Below are 23,372 nucleotides of genomic sequence, written 5' to 3'. Positions count from 1 at the left end.
GCCATGCTTTATGGTACAGCATTTTTTATTTTCTCTGAGAAAGCAGGACAGTAATTTTAGAGGGGTTAGATGGAATGGCTGCCATTCATGTCATTCAGTGTCTAAGAAGTAAATCTCAGGTTTTCACATCTCGTTAGTTGATCTAAACAACTGTTTAAAGAGGAAAATGCTGTGGGAGAGGTTAGTTCCTTCACGCACAGAGCATTGAGCTGATTCTTTGACTTGGAAGGCTTTATTCATTACCTTGCCTGCCTTTCCCAAGCAACTTTCTGCATGTCCCTGTATGTTATCAATGTTCAGTCATCCCAGCAGCTTATACATGTCACCATGCAGAGGTGCTGAGAGAACAGGGAAAGGAAAAAGTCTTCAGATTTTCTCTTCAGGGTCTCTCAGGTAGTTGGTTTTTTTGTGCACGATCATGAAGTTTTGTGCTTCTGATTGTATTCATGCTTTTGCTATATTTTTGGCTTTTTAGACTTGGAGAACCTTGGGCAAATATATTAAGAAACTGGATGCATGGCAATGGAAAAACATGAGGAGAAATGGGAGAAAAAGTGTTTCAGCTCTTGAAATTATGGTGAGCTGTGTGTATAGCGCTTTTAATAGAGTCTTTGAACATTCTGTGCTTGGTGTAAGTTTTCTTCAGCTTCTCTGACAACTCACAACACACTGGGTGTGAACATTACCAAGCCTTTTAGGTATTTAAATTTTGAAAGAGGTAATGCAGTTTTACATATTTTTGGGTTTCTTGCTCATCAAGAAAAATTATTCTTGACTGCATTGCTCAGGGAGGGAATGCTGCGAGTTTTATTTTGTGGCATTTATTATTCTTTCCAGCTTTTCAAGATACCTGTCACTATTCTGACTGTTTGTTTTCCAAGCTCCTTGGCAAATCAAAGGTATTGTAAACTTTTATCACTTTCCTGGAAGGTAAGAGTGTATCCTCTGTGGGAGTTCTTGTAGGCTTTTCATTTGTTTTGAGGGTTTTTTAAATTCCTTGTAATTAAGCATATATTTGGAGGAGTTCTAAAGAGGTGTGTCATATATGTGTTCAAGTGATGTAACATTTATGTGTTAGCTTTGAAACAGCAAGATATGGTCTGTATTTCTGAGAGCTTTCAATACATTTCAGACAAAACCATAAGTAGTGTATGTTGTGAAGACAAAAATCAGTCTATGAATGTTGAAAAATTTCACGCAGTAAGCTATTTTAAGGAGGAATTTGAAGGAGGTAGAGGATAATTAGTTGATGTGGAGGAAGAAGGCATTAAAGCTGATAGTATAGCACACAGGAAAGTAGCATACAGAACAGATTTCTAGTGAAAGCAGCTCATTTGTAAAAATAAACTCTCCCTGTTTTACTAATATTGTCTTACTGTCTCGGAGCTGGAAAGGAAAACTGATTGTAATTGCCAGACTGCAAAAATAACATAAATATTGAAAGATAAATCTTAATCTTTCTTAACTCTGTTCCCTAAACATGACCTCCGTTTTCCAAATACTTAAACATTGCCTTTATTATTAGGCTTCAGCCTCATCTGTTCTCTTGAATAGTGCCCTAGTTTTGCTACTAGGCAAAAAGTGAAGAGAAACTAACACATTGTGTATGCAACAACATTTGTCATTCTTTTACACTCTTTCTTCTGTATTAGTTCTTTTCTGCCTTTTTGTTTGTATATTACAGGCTTGAAGGGTAAGTGGCATGCAAAATTCTAAACAGTTTTGAATCTTGTTCTCAACTATCAACCTTAGAATGAGCCTGTTGTGTCCAAATTTCTCTGAAGTTTATATTTTTTTTAGGAGAACCCCTTTGAATGCGGTTTTCCATGGCAGATTTCTGACATACCATGTGCAAGCATAGTGTGCTATGAAAACAGAACATAGAGCAAGTGCTTTTAAGAGCTTGCTCATTTTAGTACTGTGAGGTTATCAGAGAGATTTCCCTGTGTTCAAAATCATTATATGGAAGCTGCTTTGAGTAATCAGGACATCGTGTATATATCCAGAGGAAGGGTATGAAGTAAGATTCAGTTCTATGTGAGGAAAGGCAGAGGGAGTGAGTGGATGGTAAGAAGTCATGAGAAGAAACAAGTTGATTACTGATGTTTGTAGATCACCTCTCTTTGTGAAGAGGCACAGGGTGTCCTACCACCTGTGTGTAGAAATTTTTTGTCACTGAAAGCTTGGCTGCTGCTGCTGAAAGACTAATCATACCTGTACTGGACTTAACTGAAAGAACACTGAAATGTACTGATAGGGTATAATCCAGTCCTCACTGAAGTATGTTATTGCATAACAATTTCAAAAGGAAAATGCCTTATTTCTAGATTACAAAGAGAATGCAGGCACATAGAATGTATTTATTTAGGGGGGGGAGAAAAAGCAAAATATAAGAGCACATTACCTTTCACTATGACAGATTGTGGCAGGCTTTATTGACTAGCACTCTGTTTATTGTTTCTCAAAGGTCGATGCTGCCATTGGCACCAAATTTTCCTTACATTACGCCAAATTTTACTTACATTACATTTACTTACATTAAAGTGAGGACTGACATACTTCAAAATACATTGCTGGGGATTATCCTTCTCTCAAAGAACAGTTAACCAAGCCACACTTAGAATAGGTCAGCTCTTGTTACAGCAAAAACCTGCAGTAATTCACTATATTTTAGCAAGTCGCCACATGTTCTAGTAGGGTGCTTTTCAATAATTTTAAAATTACTTAAAGGCAGAATTTGATGTTACTGCTCCAAAAGCTAGATTGCTTGCTCCTTTGCTGTGCAAATATTACCATCACCTTTTCTGCACCTGCTCTACCAGTGAGAACCATGGACTTTACCAGATACAATAGGATATTATTTTATAATCTCTAATTGGATTGTTTGGGGCAGTTTTCTTTTTGCTGTGTTGTGAAAATGGTCATCCTAGATACTTCATGGTTTTACTCGGGTTTCTTTTTCATCCAGGATAGGAAGGGGAACTAGCTGATGATACAGTAATAACTGAAGATTATAACTGGCAAGTAATTTTCACTACATGGATAGATTTATAACATTAGCAAATCCTCCATGACTAGCCTGCAGCTCTGCCTTTTGTCTGGAAGAACACTGGCTTTAGCCTGAAGCAATTTTTCGTTGTGCCCACCAGGTTTTGCTGAGAATAAAACCTGCTGTGACCACCCAGCACCTCAAGAGGTGAATATATAAGTGAACATCAGAATGCCATAGTGCAAAATCAGCTGGGAATGTTTAGTTTATTTAATTAAATAGTAGTTTAAAGAGGGAGCTTTAAATTGGGTAGCTGTTACATGATTGCAGTGTAATCTTTCTCTCTGCAGTTTTTCTCTTGTAAAATACAGGCACTGAATTTATATGTTTCATCATTCTTGCAGCTTATGCAATTTGGGTTAAAAAACATATTTTTTTCTTTGCAATAAACACATAAACTTGGTCATGGTCCATTCTGAATTTTTTGTATTTGGAAGAACTAGATGGAATCTAAGCAGAGATGGAAGAATTACTTTTGAGGGTTGATTAATTGAAGTGTTTCTCCTTTTGCAAAGCAGTCTTGAAGGAGGCTGAAAGTGCATGACTGGGAGAATAGGGGGAGGTAAATACTGCTACATTTTATGCAGCTTTACTGAAGTGTTGTACCCCAGTTCTCACGTCCACATCTGGTGTTGGAAAAACTGGAAGGAGTTCAGAAAAAAGATACATTAATTTAAGGCCTGGATAATCAGCTTTAGAATGGAAGATTTAAGAAGCCCAATCTCTTTAGTTTATCAACAGACAGTAGAGGCTACCTGATAAGTCTATAAGTACTTAGGGCAAAGGTATCTGACAGGTTCTTTGTCAGGTAGATTAAAGGGATTCTCATGGCTGAAAGCTGAAGCTAGATCAGTTCAGACTAGAAATAAGATGCAGTTTTCTAATTATACAATTAAATAGGAACAGCTTATCAAGGGGTATAGTACTCTGTTGCACAAAATACTCACATAAGGCCTTGGTCCTTTCCCTGGAAACACACAGGGCTTTAGCCATCCAGAAGACTTGGGTTTGAGGCTAAAATAGTATGATTAAATTCTATGGCCTGTTTTAACATAGAAAGTCAGTACAGATCATAAGGAACATTTTTGTTCTAACTCCCTAAAATTTCATACATTGTTACTGCTGCTTTTGTTAAAAAAAATAAGTTCATGTGAAAGATGTGGTGATAAAAGCAAAAAAAAAAACTTTCTAATGTGGAGAGTGAGAAGGGACTGTCCTTTAACAGCAGGTAAAAGAGGAAGTAATGCTTTCGATCTCACTTTGTGTTTTTCTGGTAATCAAAACCACTGATATCCCTCCAGTCATTATTTCTAAGCATAACTTAATCATTTACCAATGTAATTGTTGGCCTTTTCAGAAGCATTGCAGGTAGTTTGTGCCTTCTCTTTGAAAGGTCAGGTAATTGACAGCTGGACCCAAATGCCTTCTTCAACTTTGTTTGCAAAGCAAAACAATCTTTGTCAGCAGGTTTTCCCTGGTGCTGCCTTCTTGGCATGGATTTATGAGAATATAGCAGGTCAGTCTTTGTGGTAGAGTAAAAGGCTCTGTTATTTCTAATGAATTGTATCAGAACTCATTTTATCCTAGTTTTTTGCAAAAGAGACAGTAGGAGTTGTTTGAAGGATATCAGTATTTGTATAACTTAGTTTGCCTCTTTTTTTGTAAAATCATCACCAGTATGAGAGGAAGTTCACATTTTTTTCTTGGTTATGCTGACAGCAAGGCAAATCAGTGCTGATATAAGGTAGATTGAACTTAGATGGGAAATGTTGTGTCTGTGGAGTTAAAGGAAGCACCTAACCTGCTGTTAGAGGTTTTCCCAACATCAGTGGTCCTATAACTCTTGTAAACACTGTACACAGAATAAGTGAAGAGCAAATGTAGTGCACCTTAAGTTTATAAATTCTTCACCCTCATCCCCTTACCAGTATTGCTGCCTCCAAAAACTGTAAAAAAAGAAAGCGTGAATTGGTGTTCTAAAAAAGAAAATAGGCAATATTGAATTTTATTAGGGTTTGAGGCTTACACACCCAACAAAAACTAAAGAATTTCAGTATTGTGGAATAGACTTTGTTGGTTTTGCTGCAGTTGGAAGGGCTAAAACAAACTGTGAGTTGGACAATGAGGTTTGCTCCAAATATGTGTTGCTGTGTGTTCTGTTGTAGAGCCATGTGAACTTTGAAGCGTCGTGGGCTTTTTCTGGTTGGGAGTGTACAGGGTCACACATCTCCTGTGCTACCTTGTAGTGATACCATGAGGAGATTCTAAAGGTTCAGGAAATCTGGGTCTTCCTCAGTTCATTGTTGTTGTCTGTGACAATTTTGCACGGCTTGGTGGTTATCTGATCCATCAGTTTCTGGCTGAGTAATTACAAAATAGTTAGAAGTTTACATTTGGAATCACCTTTAATATTCTTGTGTAGTGAGCTGGACTGAATGTTTGGACCTTGTCATGGTCTTCTCAATAGGTGTATCCTGTTACCCAACAAATGTTGGAATAGGTCAGGATCTGCTGCAAGGCTGTGGAATACTAACAGCCGTAATAAGATCAATCAGATGATTGGTCTCCTTAACCTTCCCAGCATCATTTAATGCATACCTGCATTCAGGTAAATTGAATTTGAGACTGTGACAAATATGACAAAAAAAGATGATACGTGCTTTGACATAAGGCCCTAAAAAGGATCTTAATATGAAAGCAAGAATTCAAGAAGGAGACTTAAAACCCTGCAGGAGGGAGAGATTCATTAAAAATTGGAGGAAACAGTCTGATAAAGTTACTCTGCTGGCAGGGTGTGTCCAGCCAAGGCAGTGGTTTGCTGGGCTGTATCACTATTGCTGTTGGATAAAGATCTTTAAAATGTATGGAACCTCAGTGGTACTGTAGAAAGCTCAAGGCTTCACCTTCCTGTGAGGTACTTTTCCTCATGGCTGTTACTCAAGCTGGAAGTTAAGAGCACCGAAGTTTTTACTTCTCATTTGTTTTCTACAGGAACAAAGTACTTGTTGAAAAAAAACATGCTCTGCATTGTCGTGGCACAGTCTCAAAGTTTAAATGGATTAGGACTGCCATCTTACTGAAGTTGTGCTTGCTTCAGAAGAATTAAAATGCAGAGCTTCAGAGCCTCATATAGCACCAAAATATTCAGGGCATTTTCTTGACTTTTTTATCAGTGTCCTACCTACAAAAAGGCAAGGCATCTTGAACCATGTGTTTCCATCTGATGCCTATTGATTACAAAAAAACCCTTCCTCTCCTACCACTCCCTTTGCTAAAATGTCACTGCTTGCTTCTGCAAGAGACAAATGGCAGCAGTCATACCAGAAGTGTTCCTGTCCTGAAATGTGCAGAAGCCGGCTAACTTGCTGAACACTATATTCTGGATGTGGCACATAAGTCAGGTGCTGGCTCCAGAAGAGAAGAATGTCCAGCTCTGTGTATCTGATGGAACTGAAACTCTGATTTCTTACTTTCTGTCACCTGCTGAGAGAGAGCCACGCTGACTCTCTAATAAAAATGTTACTTTTACTGTAGTGACTCCTCAGGATGCTACAGACAGGATAGGTTCTGCAGTGTGGATGTGGAAGTGTGTGATTTAAATAGTTTGAGCTGATGTGGGAGCTTAAGGATGCAGAGAGCTGGTGCAGAATCCTGACAGTTTCATCAGGCCATCTTTTAAATTGTGTGTTGGATACACTTCAGCAAAGTGCAGTGCAAATACACATTTTCAGTCTGAAAAAGACAAAGCACACAACAAAGTTAGCTGAATTAAGATGAGGTATGACTCTGGAGTGTTGCTATATGCTGAAAAACTGCAGACAGATTTCCTAAAAATATATGCATATGTGTACACATGCATTCATATATCTAGAAAATTGTCTGGAATCATGTTTGCTCTTGGGTTTCAAGATTTTTGTTAAGTATCTGGTGATTCAAATTACCCTCTTTCAAGGTATCACTTACGTTCCTTGATCTAATATTACAACTGTTTTACAGTGTGCTGGGGCTCTTTTGCCTAAATGAAAACTGGTTTTAATCTGTGATACGTGTGAGATTGTTTTTCTTATTTCACTAGTCATATTTTAAAAATTACAAGAAATCATACTGTTATTTATTTGTTTCTCTTTTGAGTTTCTTATTTTGTTCCAGCTGCCTCTTTAACTGGTTTTTGCTATAAAAGTATATATTATAAACCCTTAAGTGGTACTAGTGTTTGGAATTTTTAGATATGTGTCTGTATTTTATATAGCTGGTATTTAACATATAATAATATATAATAATATATAATGGACAATCTTTGTCTATTGTCACTATTTTAGGAGAACTGTTTTGCTTGCCAGAAATGGCTTCCTGAGAATTCTTTCAGTGACAATGCAGTAAAAACAATTGAAAAAGAGCAAAAGCCTATACCTGGGTTTTGTACAGATACAAAACTTTCACGTGAGATACTGGTTTGAGAGACGTCTAGGCTTAAATATGTTTACTGTCAGTATTTAGTATATTGTCTTGCAGGTGTTGGGGACAGTTGGCCCTTGTCTTTATTAGCATCTGAACTGTTTCCTGCCCTGAGCAGGGACCTGTAGTTGGCATCTGCTGTCAGTTAAACATTGTTGATTCCTTAGCAGAGGTCTTTCCCTGTGGCCTCTGGACAGTGAGTCTGGCTGGGCACGTGTCACTTTGGTTTGGCATTACTGGTTTGCTTCTCTCTGCATATCACCTCCTCTGGGAGTGTAACAGTAAATGGACAGAAAGGGGGTTCAGAAGAAAATCAGATCTCCTGATGTCCTAATGTAATAAAGTACCTGAGGTATGGAAGTTTTTTTCTATAAAGGCAAATAAGGTAAACATGATACGTCTGCATTTTAAAAGTGCACCTTTTAAGGATATTGTGGGTTACATTTCAGTTTGGTTAACGATTTACTCTTTCAGAACCAACAAACAGTTTTAATGCTTTAGTAACATACTTCTCTAAAGCACTTGGCAGGCTGCATGATAAATTAAGCCTCTCAAGCTTTCTGTGAAGCATCACAGATGGAGAAGCAGAGAAACATGGAGAGGCCAAGTGACTAGCTCCAGACATATAAGATAAATCTCTAGTTGTGTTGATGGAGTGCTATGGTTAAATACATCTGCATATGGAGATTGGGTGAGGCTGAGGTGAATAAAAAGAAATAAGTTGTTGCATATAATTGCAACACATGACATGTTTTCAACAATATTCACCTTAGACATAGATCTTGTTATTTACACAACACAGCTAGTTGCATTTGCATGGGAGCTACGTCCTCCTTACCACTGATATTTTTATGAATGGTGATGGAGGACCAGGTATGTATGTGGGAACTTGTAGACTGACCAGCCACAGCTTTACATTGGTGCTGTCAAGTTAAGTTGTAATTTTCCTTTATCTGAGGAGAGAAAACTGCTTTTTGGTCTCTCCAGAAAGTGCCTGTCTTAAGGACTGTCTTACAGAAGAAATTTTTTCATCAGAACATGTGCACTTTATTTCTTATTTTTCTGGTTTTGTTTAATTGTTTTTTAAATTTGCTGTTCTTGGAGTCAACCAAATGTAGGTACCTAGCAAAATCCAGGTCTCTTGTCAGACAGCACTGGCAGAGCTTGTCTTGGAGTATACAGGAATATCTGTGTACTGCACTCCAGTAACCTGTGTACTGAAACCTCTGATAACTTTGAAACGTGGGGTTCTTTTTCTTCAGAATTTGTGTTTAGATCAAAGGGGTTGGCAGAGTAGCAATTTGATGCTACTGTGTGTTCCATAGCTTGAAGGAGGCTTTCCTTCTCTTTAACAGGTATCAGTTAATTATTTCCTTTTTGAGAAAGCAAATTGACTCAGAGTGCTCCTATGGGGTTGGGTCATTCAGAAAGACATATTGCAGCAAGGAACTTGCTTGTTGTGTTGTATGTAATACCTTCTTTTACATAGTTTTGAGTTGATCCTGGGGTTTTTGGGTTGTTTTTGGTCATAGCTTTGTTTTAGTTAGAGGGGTTTGAGTAAGTGAGAGGTTGTAGGGGGCTAGAGGTGAATAGAAATTACCATGGAGTAGGATGGGAAGAGGAGCCAGGGGGAATTGGTACAGTGGCAGGGTAGGTGGAACTGTATCATCTGAAGTTTCAGGGCATGTCCTGCCTAGGAGTGTGACCTCTTGCCTAATTTGCTTTGTGTAAGTGCTTCAGATATGCCTAATGTGAAGACGATGGGATCTTGCAAATCCTCAGAATCTGTTTGAAGGAGTCAAGAAGTGTGGTAAATGATTAAGGTTTTGTTTGCTTAAAGTGTCCTGAGTTTTGGTGTGTCTGAGCTACTGACTGCTTAGAGTTCCTTTGGTATGTGTGTTCAGCACTCTGCACAGCCAGATAAAGGGCAAAGTTTTCATTAGCAGCAGCATAGCTCCCATCATGAATGATCTCACTCACCTTACATGTCCCAAATCTTTCTTAAAATTTCGGAGTATTGACTGTTTTGAAAATGGGAACATTCCTTTTTTTGTATAAGTCTGGAGTTTGTAAAATCTTGAAGTCTTCTGAATGTAACTGAGAGCCATGCAGTCAGATCCGTGCATGTGACCTGAGATCCTTTATATTCTTGTATGCAGATGTCTTGGTGATAACACAGTGGTGCAGTCATTGAAATGTACTTTGTTCTGTACTTTTAATAAAGTGAAATGCAATTCAAGTGTGTGAAATAACAGTTGACAATAGAACTGGAAAAAATAGTGCCATTTGAAGTTTTTTTTCTTTTTTTCTTTTTTTGTTTTAATGAAGAAATATTCACCTGGAAGGAATGCTTTAGTTTTTTTTTGTGGGGGGGGCGTTGTATAGCATATAATTTTGGTGAAATTTTAGTAGAGATGATTTTATTAACAATTTCATCGGTGGTTTTGCAACAAGTTTGATATTTTGTAATGCTCTGTTTGCACAGAGGAGTAAGTCCTTGTAAGGTTATTGAAACATGCAGTTGTAAAGCACTTGGAATGTAAACACTGATTGTGAGCTAGCTGTGAGTATGTTGTTTTAATAAGAACTGGGGCATGTTTTGATAATTAACTGTGCATGAATGATTACTAGTGATTTTTATGGTATTACAATTTCTTTTTCCTGATTGCTCTCTCTTTTTTTTTTCCTCCTTTCTTTGACAAGGGGAGTCATTTGTTAATTTCTGGTAGCTACCCTGTTGATGCTAAATCAAAATAAGTTACTTGTGAATGGCCAAGTGGTCAGCATCTTAACTGTAAGTGGTAAATAGTTGCAGTATTCTCCTTGCTGTAAAATATAATTCTGAGATGAAACTCAGTATTCCCACTTTAAGGATGTGGAGGTATAGACAAAAATTTTGAATTCAGTGTTAAATCTTGGTTATGCTTGTGTTTTCTACTGAAAGCATTCATGTATTGTTATCAAATTTAATAGGTGATGACTTTGCTAGTGTTAGCTGTAAAATTCAGCTGGTGCATGAGAAAGAAACTGCTTTCACTTAAATGATGACAGAATAGCAAACTAGAAATTAGCAATTTTGAATTTGTGTTTATGGAGTGTTTACGATGATACAATCAGGAGGGAAAAAAACCCTCTCTTTTTCACTAACATGAAACCATTTTGAAAAAATTAATATTATAAGATTTTTAGTAGTTTGCAAAATGCTGTTGCAAGTGTCCTGCAAGTATTTCAAATATAGGTAGAAGAGTAAAGTTATAAAATAATTTTTCAGATACTAAATCAGTAAAGTGTATAGGTGAGGTGTCCAAACTGCCTTAATTCTATTGTATCATCATGTAACTATTGTATCATCATGTAACTATGCAGTAACTATGTATCCTAGTAACTTGACTCAGAGGATGTGCTTCTCCTTTCTCACAGTTCTTGCAGGCTTTTCACATTGCAGAAACATGTTGTTATAATCAAAATAAAAATAATCCAGTTTTATAAGCTACAAGGATTCTTTACTGCAATTGAGAGACAAGTTTTAAACAGAGTCAAATGACCAAATTTTAGATCAAATAATGTACTGCACTTGAACATGGAGACTTAAAATAACAAATGTGGTATGAAACTAATTTAAGAAGCTTTGGAGGTGCTTTGTATTTTAACACTCTGGAAGAAAGAGTATTTGGGACTTAAGAGTTCTCCTTAGGCAAAGGCTTTCTATGATGAAAAAATATTTATGATCATCTTGGATGGTATTTAATTGCAGAGTAGTTGGATAGATCATTCACAGAAGCTTCATTAACAGGGAGTTTACATTAACAAGTTGTGTCTGCCATTCAGATGCACAGTTCAACAAAGCTCACGTCTATCCAAGACAAGACTGTGAAGTGCACATCAGTCGAGTTTTTTGTGAATGATACTCCAAAAATGCACTTTACAGATGTATATGGCCCTTCTGTGTGGAGTGCTGAGTGGGATGTTAGTGTTAGTTAGTGTTAGTGTTGGTTTTTTCTATACTCTGGTATTTAGACTCCTTAACAAAGAATTTCACCGAATCTTTTAATTAGAATAATGATTCTATCTGGTGTTGTATTCATTACCTTTCATTAAATCCATGCACCACATTAATCTCTCACCAACCTCCTGGCAAGATTCCTGAGGCTGGTCCCTTCTACAGCTCTGGTGCTGCAGCAGCATACACAGTGCAGTCCTCTGCTGGGATGTGTTGCACCCCTCAAAATGTGTATGTACCTCTTCACACTGAAGCAGTTTCAGCTCATGCAAGCAGCTCCAGAGTTTTCTTCTGGTCTGCAACTTGGAGAACATGCAAATAATTTTTAGTGGACAGATGTTCACTCACATGGCTGCTGTACCATACTCAGGCTACTTTCTGTTGGGTTGGGTTTTTTTTTTCAGAAGCTGAATTTTGTTGAATTCAGTCTTTTGGAAAAGTAGTAATACCAGTGGTGTTTTTCCAGATGAAATGCTGTGATAGGAATTAGCTGTCAGTTATGCCATTGTAATTATCACATAAAGTTGCAGATGAGTTGTTAGCATTTATTCAAATGTGCATAATAATGGATATACTTCTTTTCTTGTGTGATGCTTTTCCTTCATAAATTTGGAAGTGTTTAATTATAAGTTACACATGTACGTAATTCCTCTTGACGTACAGGGAAAGACACTTAAGAATTCAAGAAATTTGTCAAAAAGCTTTCCCCATAGGGGATGAAGGAATGCAGGGTTTGACTCCTCCTTTGTCTACTGTCCTGTCTGTTGGATTATGCAGTAATTAGTAACAGCCCTCCAAGGACCTTTACTGTTAAAATAAATGGGAGTAAGGTTTGTTCCTTATGATAATGTAGAAGATATTTTTGTTAAATGGGATTGGTGAAAAAGTCTCCAAAGTGTTCTCTGTCCATACATCTCGATGAAGTTTTATTGCTTTATGATGCTGGAGTGTAAATCCATGAGACAAAGCAGTGTATTTTCAGTCCTCTTCTCCTTTTTTTCTATCAATTCAAGGCACTGCTAAAGCCACATATGTGCCAGAGAACGGAGTGTCTCTGAAAAGCTGTGTCTTGAACTTTATCTAGGAAACCTCTTGTTCCAGTGACCCTGCATTTAGATAAATCATGGAGTGCTTGGGGGCACAGCAGACTTGAAGAAAAAAATGTAGATGCTAAACACATGAAGAAGCAGTCTTTAAACAGAACTGGTTGGTTGATCTTTTTTTAGCTGTTGAAGAGCTAGCACAACACTCTCAATACTGGATGAAATAAATTAGCAACTGCTTCCATGCACCCCAATCCTCAGAAATAAATGAACAATTGCTTTTCCTCATCCGAATCCTCTGAAAAGGATAATGCTGGAAGGGAAGTTGCTTCTAAGCAAAGTTGACAGACATCAGATTGCAGCATAGGAAGTGTTAAGTGGTCTGCTCGTGTCAGTGAGCTGTTAGGTGGGTGAGATTGATGCAGGAAGCAGGGTGGAGCTGAGAGCATCACTCTGGGACCAGGTCCTGTCAGCAGAGGTTGTTGCCAGCCTCTTACACGTTTGTGCCAAGAACCTGAGACAGTCGCTGAGCAGAGCCATTTTCAGCAGCTTGCTTTAATCTTGGTGAAGTTTTCTTTGTGTGTGTTCTTAGGATGTTCTTTGCAGCCCAGTAAAAATGTCTGAGCCTTTCATATCCTAATTTCAGTCAGGTGTCATCAGCAATGGAGCTGCAGTGTACCTGCTGCAAGGAGTGGCAACTCAGGGACTGCGCTTAGAAGGAGACTCACTACCTTTCTGGTCAAATGGACCTGAAACATTTCTATTTTTACCTCAGTGTAGCACATCTCAACTCAGCCTGCTGAAACTTGATCGGTGGTCTTCCTTTAAAGAGGCTTCTGAAGGCTTAGAGATGCTACTTTGTGGTATTTGAAGAAGAAATGCTACTTAGTGGTACTTTTCCTCTTGAAGTACCAATCAAGTACAAACTAGTAAGTCATTGCTGCTGCCAAGTAGTGGAAGGTGATCTACTGTTGTGAAGAGCAGTGAGCTGGAAAGATCCTTGTAGTAGTCATGTATTTAAGATTAAAATTAGGAAAAACTGTTATCTTTCCATATTTTAAATAGTTTATTTCACAAAAGCCACCTTTTTCTCCTGCCCAGGAAACAAACAAAACAGCTCCAGAGACATCTGAAGCTTTCCCAAGTCTCTGTTTGAGAGCACGAAAACAAAATTGTGTTTTGGTTTTTTGGTTTTTTTGTTAGATAGTGAGTATTACATATGTGCAAATGAGAATATGACTTGTGCAGTATTCAGTGTAGCAGAAATTGAAACACAACAATAATGCGATTGAGCTAATAAACTGCTTCTTTCTTTCATTAAAAGGAAAGAGCCCCCACTAATAGCTTTTATTATATTAGCATGTATGCCTTTGAGTGACAATATTAAACCAATGATTTGTCTCAGGAGTAGGTACTGTGCAACATAACAAGTTGATGACAGATACAAGTAGGAAGCATTTCTTCCATTGCCTTTCATTTCTTTCATTTGCTTCTTAAGTACTACTAGATGAGCAGGTTATTTTATTTTGCTCTGTAAATTTTTGAAGGTCTTCAGAACTGAAATATCTTGGTATTTCAGAAGGAAAACACTTAAGAGTTTCTTCTGCTCATTCTTTAGTTGATAAAATTTCCACAAGTTTCTTAAGGCCTTTTTTTTTGCTTGATGTAGGAACAAAAAGCTTATTTTTACTCTCATTTAATGGCAGCAAATTTCATGAGCTTGTCTTGCTGGTGGAGTTTGCTCCTTTATAGGGTGGTCACTTTAACTGCAAAGCTTTGTGTCTTTAAGTTGTTGTTCATCCTGTACCTTTGAGCAAGTGTTAGTAGCACTCCTGGAGGAAGGAGGGAGGTGGAAGGAATGGAATACCTCTGAATATAGTGTATGTGTATATTCTTTAATATGATCATACTGAAGATTTGAGATTTGATGGACATTTTAATGGCATACAGACTTGTATTGACCTGAGCCCTTCATGACCATATTCTTTAAGGGTTGTGTCTGTTAGAGGTAAGAACATTCCATCTGAGGTGTGCAGCAGGCTCTTGTCATGGACTCTGTTAGTCCAGCAAAACTGCTTTTATGTCCTGCAGTAAGGATGAGACTGCTGTACCAGCCCAGAGTGCTGCATTGCCTGACTTGTTTGTCTGTAGGCAACATGTTGAATCATATTCCTGTCCTGGGAAATGTTTGTGGTGTGCATGAATGTGTGTACTATATAAATCTCAGTCTATATGTGCTTTAGGTGATGTATATGTGCTTTTTCAGACAGTACAAGTCTGATTTGACTGATTGCACTTGCAGAGATAATTATTCCCTCGAGACCAGAATTCTTAGAATGAGAGCTGCTTTCTGGAGTTGTGTGATAGTGGAACTATAGGCTGCTCTTCAATTTGTAGGGTTTTTTTGTAGACAGTTTTGTCTAAATGGCCTTGGGGTAGATATTTTGTACGTTTGAACTATGGTTATGGTTTCTCATTCATCTTTCCACCTCCTGTTATTCACTAATATTTTTTCTCATGTATTTTTCCTTGGCATAAAGTCCTCTAACTGAAAAAACCCCACAGCTGAACACTTTAAGCAGTAGCTTGATCTGTATGCTTACAAGAAAGAGAACTAAATCTATTTCATTTGAAACTCTGTGAAGGAAAAAGATTATGTTATTGAAAGTCTATCTGAAAGTAACTTACTTCAGAGAGTTGAGTTACATGAGAGGCAATATTCCTGAAAAGAGGTGCTGTTATAGGTGTAGGAGGCAATAAAGAAAAAGCTCTGAGAATTGGGATAAGAATTATTTGTCCTTTTAGACAGTATATTTAGACAATACATTTCCATTTAATATCCAACTGTTGATTAAGAATGAGCAGATAGTTTCTATCTTGGTTGAGAAGAGAGTTAAATTAAAAGATGTTCTTGGCCTTAGCTCCTGTTGTAGGGAGAAGTGAAGATCAGTGAAATTTGATCAAATGCATTTTGTAAAATTACATAGGTGAGATTAAAGATTTTATTTTTCTCAATGTTTATTTGCTCATTTACTCATCATTTTCCCTGCTATCAACATTGGTCATTTTGTGAGAGATATTTTTCTGATAATGCTATTTTATTGTCAGTAATAATAATAATAATAATGTTACTAAAGATATGGCCTAGAAAGGTGTGAAAAATTCAGTTTTATAAGACTTTCTTTAATCCTTAATATCCTTAATCAAAAAACCAGAATTTCTGTTAAGATTGTCACACAGTGCTTCTAAAACACACTGCAAGTTATCTTATTAGTTGCTTGTTCTATTGTCATAGTGAGGTCCCAGCCAAAATGAAGGGCCCCATTGTGGTCCCAGTGTATGGACAAATAGTAAGAGAATACTGAACGGCTGCAATCTAAACAGGCAGGGCAGACAAAGAGCATATTATCCTGATTTTAGAGATGGGATACTGAGGCACAGAAAAATCTAATCAGGGTCATGCAAGAATGTTGTTTGGGAGCCAGGAATTAAGCCAGCTCTCTCCTTCAGTCCAGTTGTACTGCCTTAAACCAGAGTCACTCTTCTGCAGGAGATAATACAGCTTTGCAGGAGAGTGTGTGAGTGCCAGTTGTGTCTTGCTGAGTGTTTATGAAGGAAACACCAGTTGGAGGATTAAAGTCTGCTTCATGGCAGTCTGCACAGAAGAAATAGTAATGAAGGGGTTTTTGTGGCCATGGGATTTTTCTCTGTAGGACTGTTTTACTGCATAGATAACTTCTTCTTAGCATGCATTGAAGAAAATGAAAGAAAACCTGCTATCTTTATAGTATTTCATTACTAGCACTCCAAATGCTGGAATTAGTAAAAGTATTGCAAACTAATTGGATTTAAAACATTTCTTTTTGCTCCAAATTCAGTATTCCCTAATATGACTATTAGTAGTCCCTAATATGACATATTCAACATTTCCTTAAAAAAAAAAAACAAAAACAAAACAAAAACCAAAAGAAAATATCAGTAAATGTCAAAGAAGTTATTTTTCTTTCAAACTTTATTTTGTAGTTCATTAATATTTGTTCACTTTATATAAGATCATTAAAACTATGAGGGAAATGGGGAAAAATAAGGAAAAAACACTTTAGTAGTCACTCTGACTCACTCTAAAGATTGTGTTGTACAAAGGTACTGTTGTGAAGTTTACAGATGGATTGTTAAAATTATTTTGATTCTTTGTCAACCAGCATTTGGTATCTCCAGAGCTTCATCTTACTGTTTCTGCAGGACCAGTATGTTCATGATGTTTCCAAACCTGTTTAGTTTATTTGGCTATGTATCAGAAAGCTTAATCATCTTCATGCAGAAAAATCAAAAGCTGAAACACTGTGTATTTCTCTGAGTTATTGTAGTTAATTTGCAGATAACATCTCTTCCTGTGTCAAGGTGTGTTTTCCCAGCACAGAAATTGTCAGATTCCACCTGCTGCAGAAAGTATGGATGTGGTGCAGCCCTCTAACTCTTGCTGAAGGTCAAATGTCTGATTCCAGAGAGTTATCCATCAATCTGAGCTGAAATTTAGTGCCATCATCCATGAAGGGTATACTGCTTGTGCTGACAAGTCTCATTTGCAGTGAGACTTCTCTTGATACATATTTGAGAAAGAAAGAATTGTTCTGTTGCTCTGTGGAGGCTGCCTAGTCAAGATGCATGAGGTTCACTTTGAATTATGAGAGAAATGAAGATGGTTTTCAGCCGTTCCTCCCCTTATGTTTGCCCATGGGATGTTGAGAAATCAGAATTGTAATGTAGAGATTGATGATATTCCTGCACATTGCCTGTCCCTTGTATGCACACCTGTGTGCAGCCATGCTCACTCCCTGAGGTTTTTGATAGTGATATATGTGAGATCTAAGAGAAATCCACTGTATCTGCAGGGTTAGAAAGTCTCTGGTCAGCTCTTTGCCATGCTTTCCATTCTCAGGAGTCTGGGGACAGTTATGCTATATGTTACATAGATGGAATGTCACCTCTTCTTCTGGATATGGAGTACATGGTCTGGATCCTTATAAATAATGTGTCTTTTTTTTTTCCTTGCCCTCAGTAATTTAATTTTTGCTGTCATTTGATAATACTATTGCTGTCCTGAAGATTTCCAGACGTAAGCAAGAAGAAATTTGTGGCTGGAGGTGATATCTTTAATTAGACTAAATGTATCTGGTTGGGAAAATGGGGTTATTTGGTGGCACACATCTGCTTAAATCCCAAAAGCCAGATCTAAATGTTAACCTGTTGTTTGAAAATACTGTTTACATTTACATTACTCTTCTAGCTTGCTTTTGAACACATTAAAAGCCTATTTCTTCCTTGTATTTTGTTCACCTAGATTTTTGAGGGATATTTGGTAACTGATTTGTGGAAAAATTTGATTTTGTTTTGGGATTTTTGTTGGGTTTTTTCTTTTCATTTGTTTATGACTTTGGATCTTAATATGTTTAACTGGTATCTGTTTTACAAGCAGGATTTTCTTCTGGGTATTGACTGTAGGGTTTTATAATACAAACTCTATAAGCAGTTGCTATAGTTCCTGAAATATGTTGTATGTAAAATACAGCATACAGAATAAAATAGAAGACAATTCAAAATCCAGGCTGCTTTAGAGAATTTCCCTGAAGTACAATCTAATAGTTACAGAAAAATGTAAGAATAGTTAATGATTTTGTAGCTGTTACTGGAGTTGCTACAATTGCCTGGTGTTCTTATGTTACAATTACAATTACCTTACTGAAAACTAGATACTGTGTAATTGAGTGATGTCCATTCAATTACAAACATTGGTTTTGTTGAACTCACGCTGCTAAACTGACATGGAAATCTGAGATGTTTTTGGTGTCACAGGTATGCAGTATAGTTTTTGACCCGTGAGTTTTGTGTTTTCCAGTATTCCTGTGATATGTTAATCTGGTAGCCCAGGCAATTCTGGTCCTCTATTGCCAAATTACCTTAAGACTGGGATGGCAAATAGCCTACATAAATGACATAAAAGCCTTCAGAATTATGGAAGAACAACATTGCCACATTTTCCCGTGCTTATTTCATTCTTCTCTTGATTGGTATGTAGTGTTTTATGCAAAACAGTAATGTCAGTGTCGCGTGGTTTACTTTATAATCCCTTCCAAACAAAGGTTGTTGCAAAAGATATGCAGATATGGGTAATCCACAGTATTTGTTTAGATCACTGGTTCCCAATTATGAACTTTTGTTTTTTCTTTTATTATGCACCGTTTCCATCTTCAGTACCATTTCATAACGCCTAGATAAGGCTGTGGAGTACAAAGTCTTTCTGCGTCACTGGGGCTGGTATTTATTGTTTACACTATAATTAATGAACTATTCCCAGCATTCTCTAGGATTGCCACTGTCCTCATGATTGCTCTAACCTGGGAGGCAGCATACCATTCAACCATACTGGACTGGTTAAAAGGTGTCATGACCTTGACTCTTTACCATGCTGACACTTAAGTCTATTTGCTGCTTTTTCCCTACTGTTTTTTTCCTTTATGAGAGTCACATTTCATTTATTATTGCTGCTCCTGAGAAGGCCAGTATTTCTTCTGTTTTCTTCTCATTGATTTTCTTTCTCACCTGGCTTTTTAGCATGCAGAATCTTAAGCTGCTTGTATTAGCACCTGAAGGGCATCAGTCAGGACTTATGACAGTTGTGCTTGGTCCTGTGTTAGTTCTGTCATGTATATTTTAATTTTATTTTGTCCTCAACTTCATGATTACTTTAAGAATGACCTGCATTTTTCCATCAGAAAATGATCTTGAGCATTTCTTTGTGGCTCTGACCCTGAAGTTAGCCACAATTTCAGCAGGATTTTGGAGTAAATGACATCCAGCAATCTCTTTCAGTTTAAATCATTCTGTGATTAATTTGCAACTGTGACTGACATTTTCAGGGGTAAAATGCAATTTATTCTGGCGAACTAATTACTGAAGTGACTTACTGGTTTTTGTGTAAGAAAGGAAAACTGCACTCGGGGGAGAATAAGCTCGTGTTAAATGGAAAGAGTGTGACATTTATTTCTGTGATAAGACCAACCTGTCTATGCAAGTGTGTTTAACTGCTGTCTGAATAATGCCCTGAAGATTGTCTTTTTATTGTTTCAGTTTCAAGTTTCAATTCACCTTTCAAATTACTTAGTTTTTTAAGTAATCTCAAATGTAGAAGTAATCTACTGCACTGAAAGATTTTGTACTTTACTCCAGTTCTTGAATGATGTACAGATTTGTTGCTTCTGTGGAACAAGAGGGAAATATTGGGCACAGTTCTAGACACAGAGTTTAAAAATGTATAGTTCCAGGAGCTGGAAGAATCATGTGTATTTGGTTTTGTCCATTGCCATTTTTGCCATTGCTTTTTTTTTTTTTTTTTTTTTTTTAGCCTTTCTTTTTTTAATTTCAAACCCATGTGCAGTGTGTCTTGAATTGTCTTTCTCTTCCCCTCCTCGCTCCACTTTTCTCTCTTGGAACATAAACATCACTAATATTTTTCAAAGCAGGCTTTGTGGGTATGTTTAGTGGAGCAACAGATATATAAGTGAACATTTAAAGGTGTATAATTTATAGCAAAAGATCATCATTAAAACTTGATTTCCCACGCAATACTGTGAGGTCTTACTGTTTGACAACCTTAATTCTGCAGTGGAAGAATGTTTTAGATTATTTCTAGCTTGTGTTTTATTATACAGTGGGATGTAAATGATTATGAATTATGTAATAATAGAGAAGGAACTTCATGTAAGTCATCTGCCTTGGATTGTTACTAAAAATAATTCCTTTCTGTGTGTTATTGGAGAAGATAAAAAGTCGTATCTGACACCTGCATTTTTGTGTTTGTGCCACAATTTGCAGAAGCAACATTTTCTATTTTTTCTGTGATATTTGTGTTCTTAATGCACATTTCACCAAATTGATGTTTTACAAAACTATGTCATGTGGCTACAGCTCTCTTTTTATTTGCAAATATTAGTAACATAATACCTACAGGCGAAAGTTGTATTCATTTTTCAAGTGCCATAGCAAAGTATACACAAAGTAATATTTTAAGATTTTAATCTATGAAAGTAATTTTGAACTGGCAGCATTCACTGTCTCAGATTTCCACCTGTCTAGAACATCTTTCCCATTATATGGGCCACTTTTGCATCCTGTTAGCTCAGTAGCTCGTTTTCAAGCAGGCTTTTGTCACTGTGTAGTATCAAGGGGCACGGCTGTGTCAGCTGTTGTTCATTTTGAGGGGATGACAATTCAGCACTGCAAGGAGTGAGGGATGTGTGGATGGCCTTTTGGAAAGTGTGTGGGTACTGAAAAGGAAATTACCACTTCTTTTTGCCATCCAGAGTCTACTTTGAATCTGCTGGAAGTATCTTCCAGTAAAATGAGGTGCTGTGATGGGAGCTATGGAGTGCTTTTACCTTGTGGGAGGGCTGGGCCTGTGTGTGGTGAGTAATGCACAGTGTGCTCTGGTCACTTTGTTTCTCCTTTAGGGGGTAGGCAGTTTTTGGTAGAAAATAAATACACTTTACAGTTGCTTTTCTGTCCTTCCTTATTCTTTTTGTACCTTGATAATTATTTCAGTACCATTTGATAGTCTCTCACCTTATTCAATAATTATCACCTGTCTTTTTCAGTGGTCTTGCCTCTTTCCATGAAAGTCTTTCCTGAGCTGACTTTAGAGACATGTTTTCTTCCCTAAAAGTAATCTTTTCTGAAAAGTTTATCACGATTTTTTCTGACTAAGCAGGCAGGGAGATGTGATTATTGCCTTCAGAAGACAGTTTTTTGTTTGGAGAGGCCATTGTCTTTTTCTGTTGCACACAGAAGGTCTAAATTGTCAAATGACTGCAATCTGATCTAAGAATAATACCAGTGTCTAAAATAATATTTCAGTCTTGGTTATTTTGAGTAGGACATGGTAGCATTGAAGTGTTCTTATTAAAAACAGAAAAACCTATATGAAAAGATATATAGCTGTTAATATTTTCTACTTTTAAAAAAAATTTCACATGTTCCTTGCTTTGTTCATTGTGAATTCTCTATCTGGATTGCATTTGTAGTATTATTGCATCTAATAAAGTGTATCCCCAGTTGAACTTTGTAGTGAGACAACATTAATATGTTGTGCAATTTCAATTGAAAAGTAATTTATATCATTACAAATCATTAATTTAATCATGAAAACAGATTTGTGCCAGTCTGGTTAACATGAATAAACTAAGAGAGGTAGTTGAACCTGCTTGGACTTAAAAAATTTTCTTTTCTTAAAAACTCCTTCATAGTGAGAGTTTTAAGGAGTCTTAAAAGCCTGAAAGATGGTGTTTAATTGAAGTTTTTTTATCTATTCTGATTCAATAATAACAGTATATTTGTGTGCTATGATTCTTATTTTCAACATGCAGTTTTTTGTCCTCGAGATTCTTGGATTTTTTAAGTGGACTTTTGAGAGGGAGATGATAACTTCATACAGGAGTTTACAGACATGTACAATGTACTATTTCTAGGCACCTGCAAAATGAAAAAACTTCCAAAATGTTGCTTCAGGATGTCACTTACTCTGCATCTGTGCATCCTTTTGATACTGTGTATCTTACAGCAGCTTTTTGGTGTGTTCTCCTACATGTCTGTGCAGGTTTTTTGTATATCAACCCATATGGAGTATGAAAAAAAAATCCTCAAATGGTGCTATTTACCTGTTAGGTGCAGTGGTGTTTGCCAGGGTAGTGGAACAAGCTCACAGGACTTTTCCTTCATTGCTCTGCTCCTTGGCAGTGCCTGATGAAAAGATAGATTTGTGATCCTGTGAACCAACCTGATTCCTTTTCCCACCTATGTCCTTGAATAGTTTTTGCCAGTATTAATACCTTATGTTTTTTATAAGTTACTCCCTGCAGCCAGAAATCATAAAACCTCAGACCCAGCCAAACTTTAGACACCTCAGAGTTGGACATGTTTTAAAGCTTAGGATACAGACCTGTGAAGGTTAAATTAACTTAAGGAATTTAAAGTGGAAAACAGATGTAACTTTTCTGTTTGTGAAGGGCAAAGTCTCTATGTTTTCATAAGAATATTGTCACCGTACCTTTAAAATAACTGAAAAAATATTTAGAGATGTTTTAACCATTTAAAAAATATTTTATAACTGTAATTAAATGCATGTTTTTGAGCTGAGACTTTGTGTCAAATCATGCCCAGAAGAAGTACTCCTTTCTGTGGAATTTACAGTGCTGTTATTGGAAATCTGTAGGTTGTGATCAAAACTATCCATCTAAGAACTGCCATTATAAAATGATTTTAAGGTCACTGAATTAACGTATTAAAACAATAAATAGAATAAAAAGGCCTCTTTTAGTGCGTGCTTAGGGGTTTGTTTATCTGTTTTACCAGTAAGGAAGATTTGATTGAACCTAACTTTGTACTTCTGGCTTCACCAGAAGTACCAGAATACCTCACCACTGGCATTCTGTTAAATTTCGTTTGAAAAGGTGTCATGTCTGGTTAACCTTTAACTGGATTTCATAGCCTGGTACAAGTAGTAACAGAAAGAAAGGGTTTTGGTTTTGAGTGGATAAAGGAACAATGCACATCATATCATACTATGAAGTACCTGCAGGTTGGTGGGGCTGGTTTGTGCTCAAAAATTCTTGAATAAGCCTCTTTGGATCTACTTGTGGTACTGCCTGTGTTACCGTGAGGGTGATGCCCCATTCCTCTGGGCTTTTTGGGAACTGAAGACATTTTGCACTTCATCATGCCAAGCACTGCCATCATAAGCAGTGATGTTACCTACAGTGCCAGAGACCAGGGC

General features: G+C 37.0%; 1 protein-coding gene across 4 annotated transcripts in view; it reads left to right on the top strand.

Moving 5' to 3' along the window:
- ATXN7L1 (ataxin 7 like 1) overlaps nucleotides 1–23,372 on the top strand; it is a 109,989-nt gene that overhangs the window by 10,959 nt on the left and 75,658 nt on the right. The window contains exon 3 of one of the 4 annotated variants that reach the window (XM_064422004.1): nucleotides 476–577. The exons of the other annotated variants lie outside the window; for them this stretch is intronic. The gene's annotated coding sequence lies outside the window, so the exon portion shown is untranslated. The remainder of the gene's footprint in view (nucleotides 1–475; nucleotides 578–23,372) is intronic. 4 annotated transcript variants of the gene reach the window in all.

Source organism: Passer domesticus, chromosome 5 (assembly GCF_036417665.1).
Source record: "Passer domesticus isolate bPasDom1 chromosome 5, bPasDom1.hap1, whole genome shotgun sequence".
NCBI classification, from domain to species: Eukaryota; Metazoa; Chordata; class Aves; order Passeriformes; family Passeridae; genus Passer; species Passer domesticus.
This window is presented reverse-complemented; position numbering and strand designations above follow the sequence as displayed.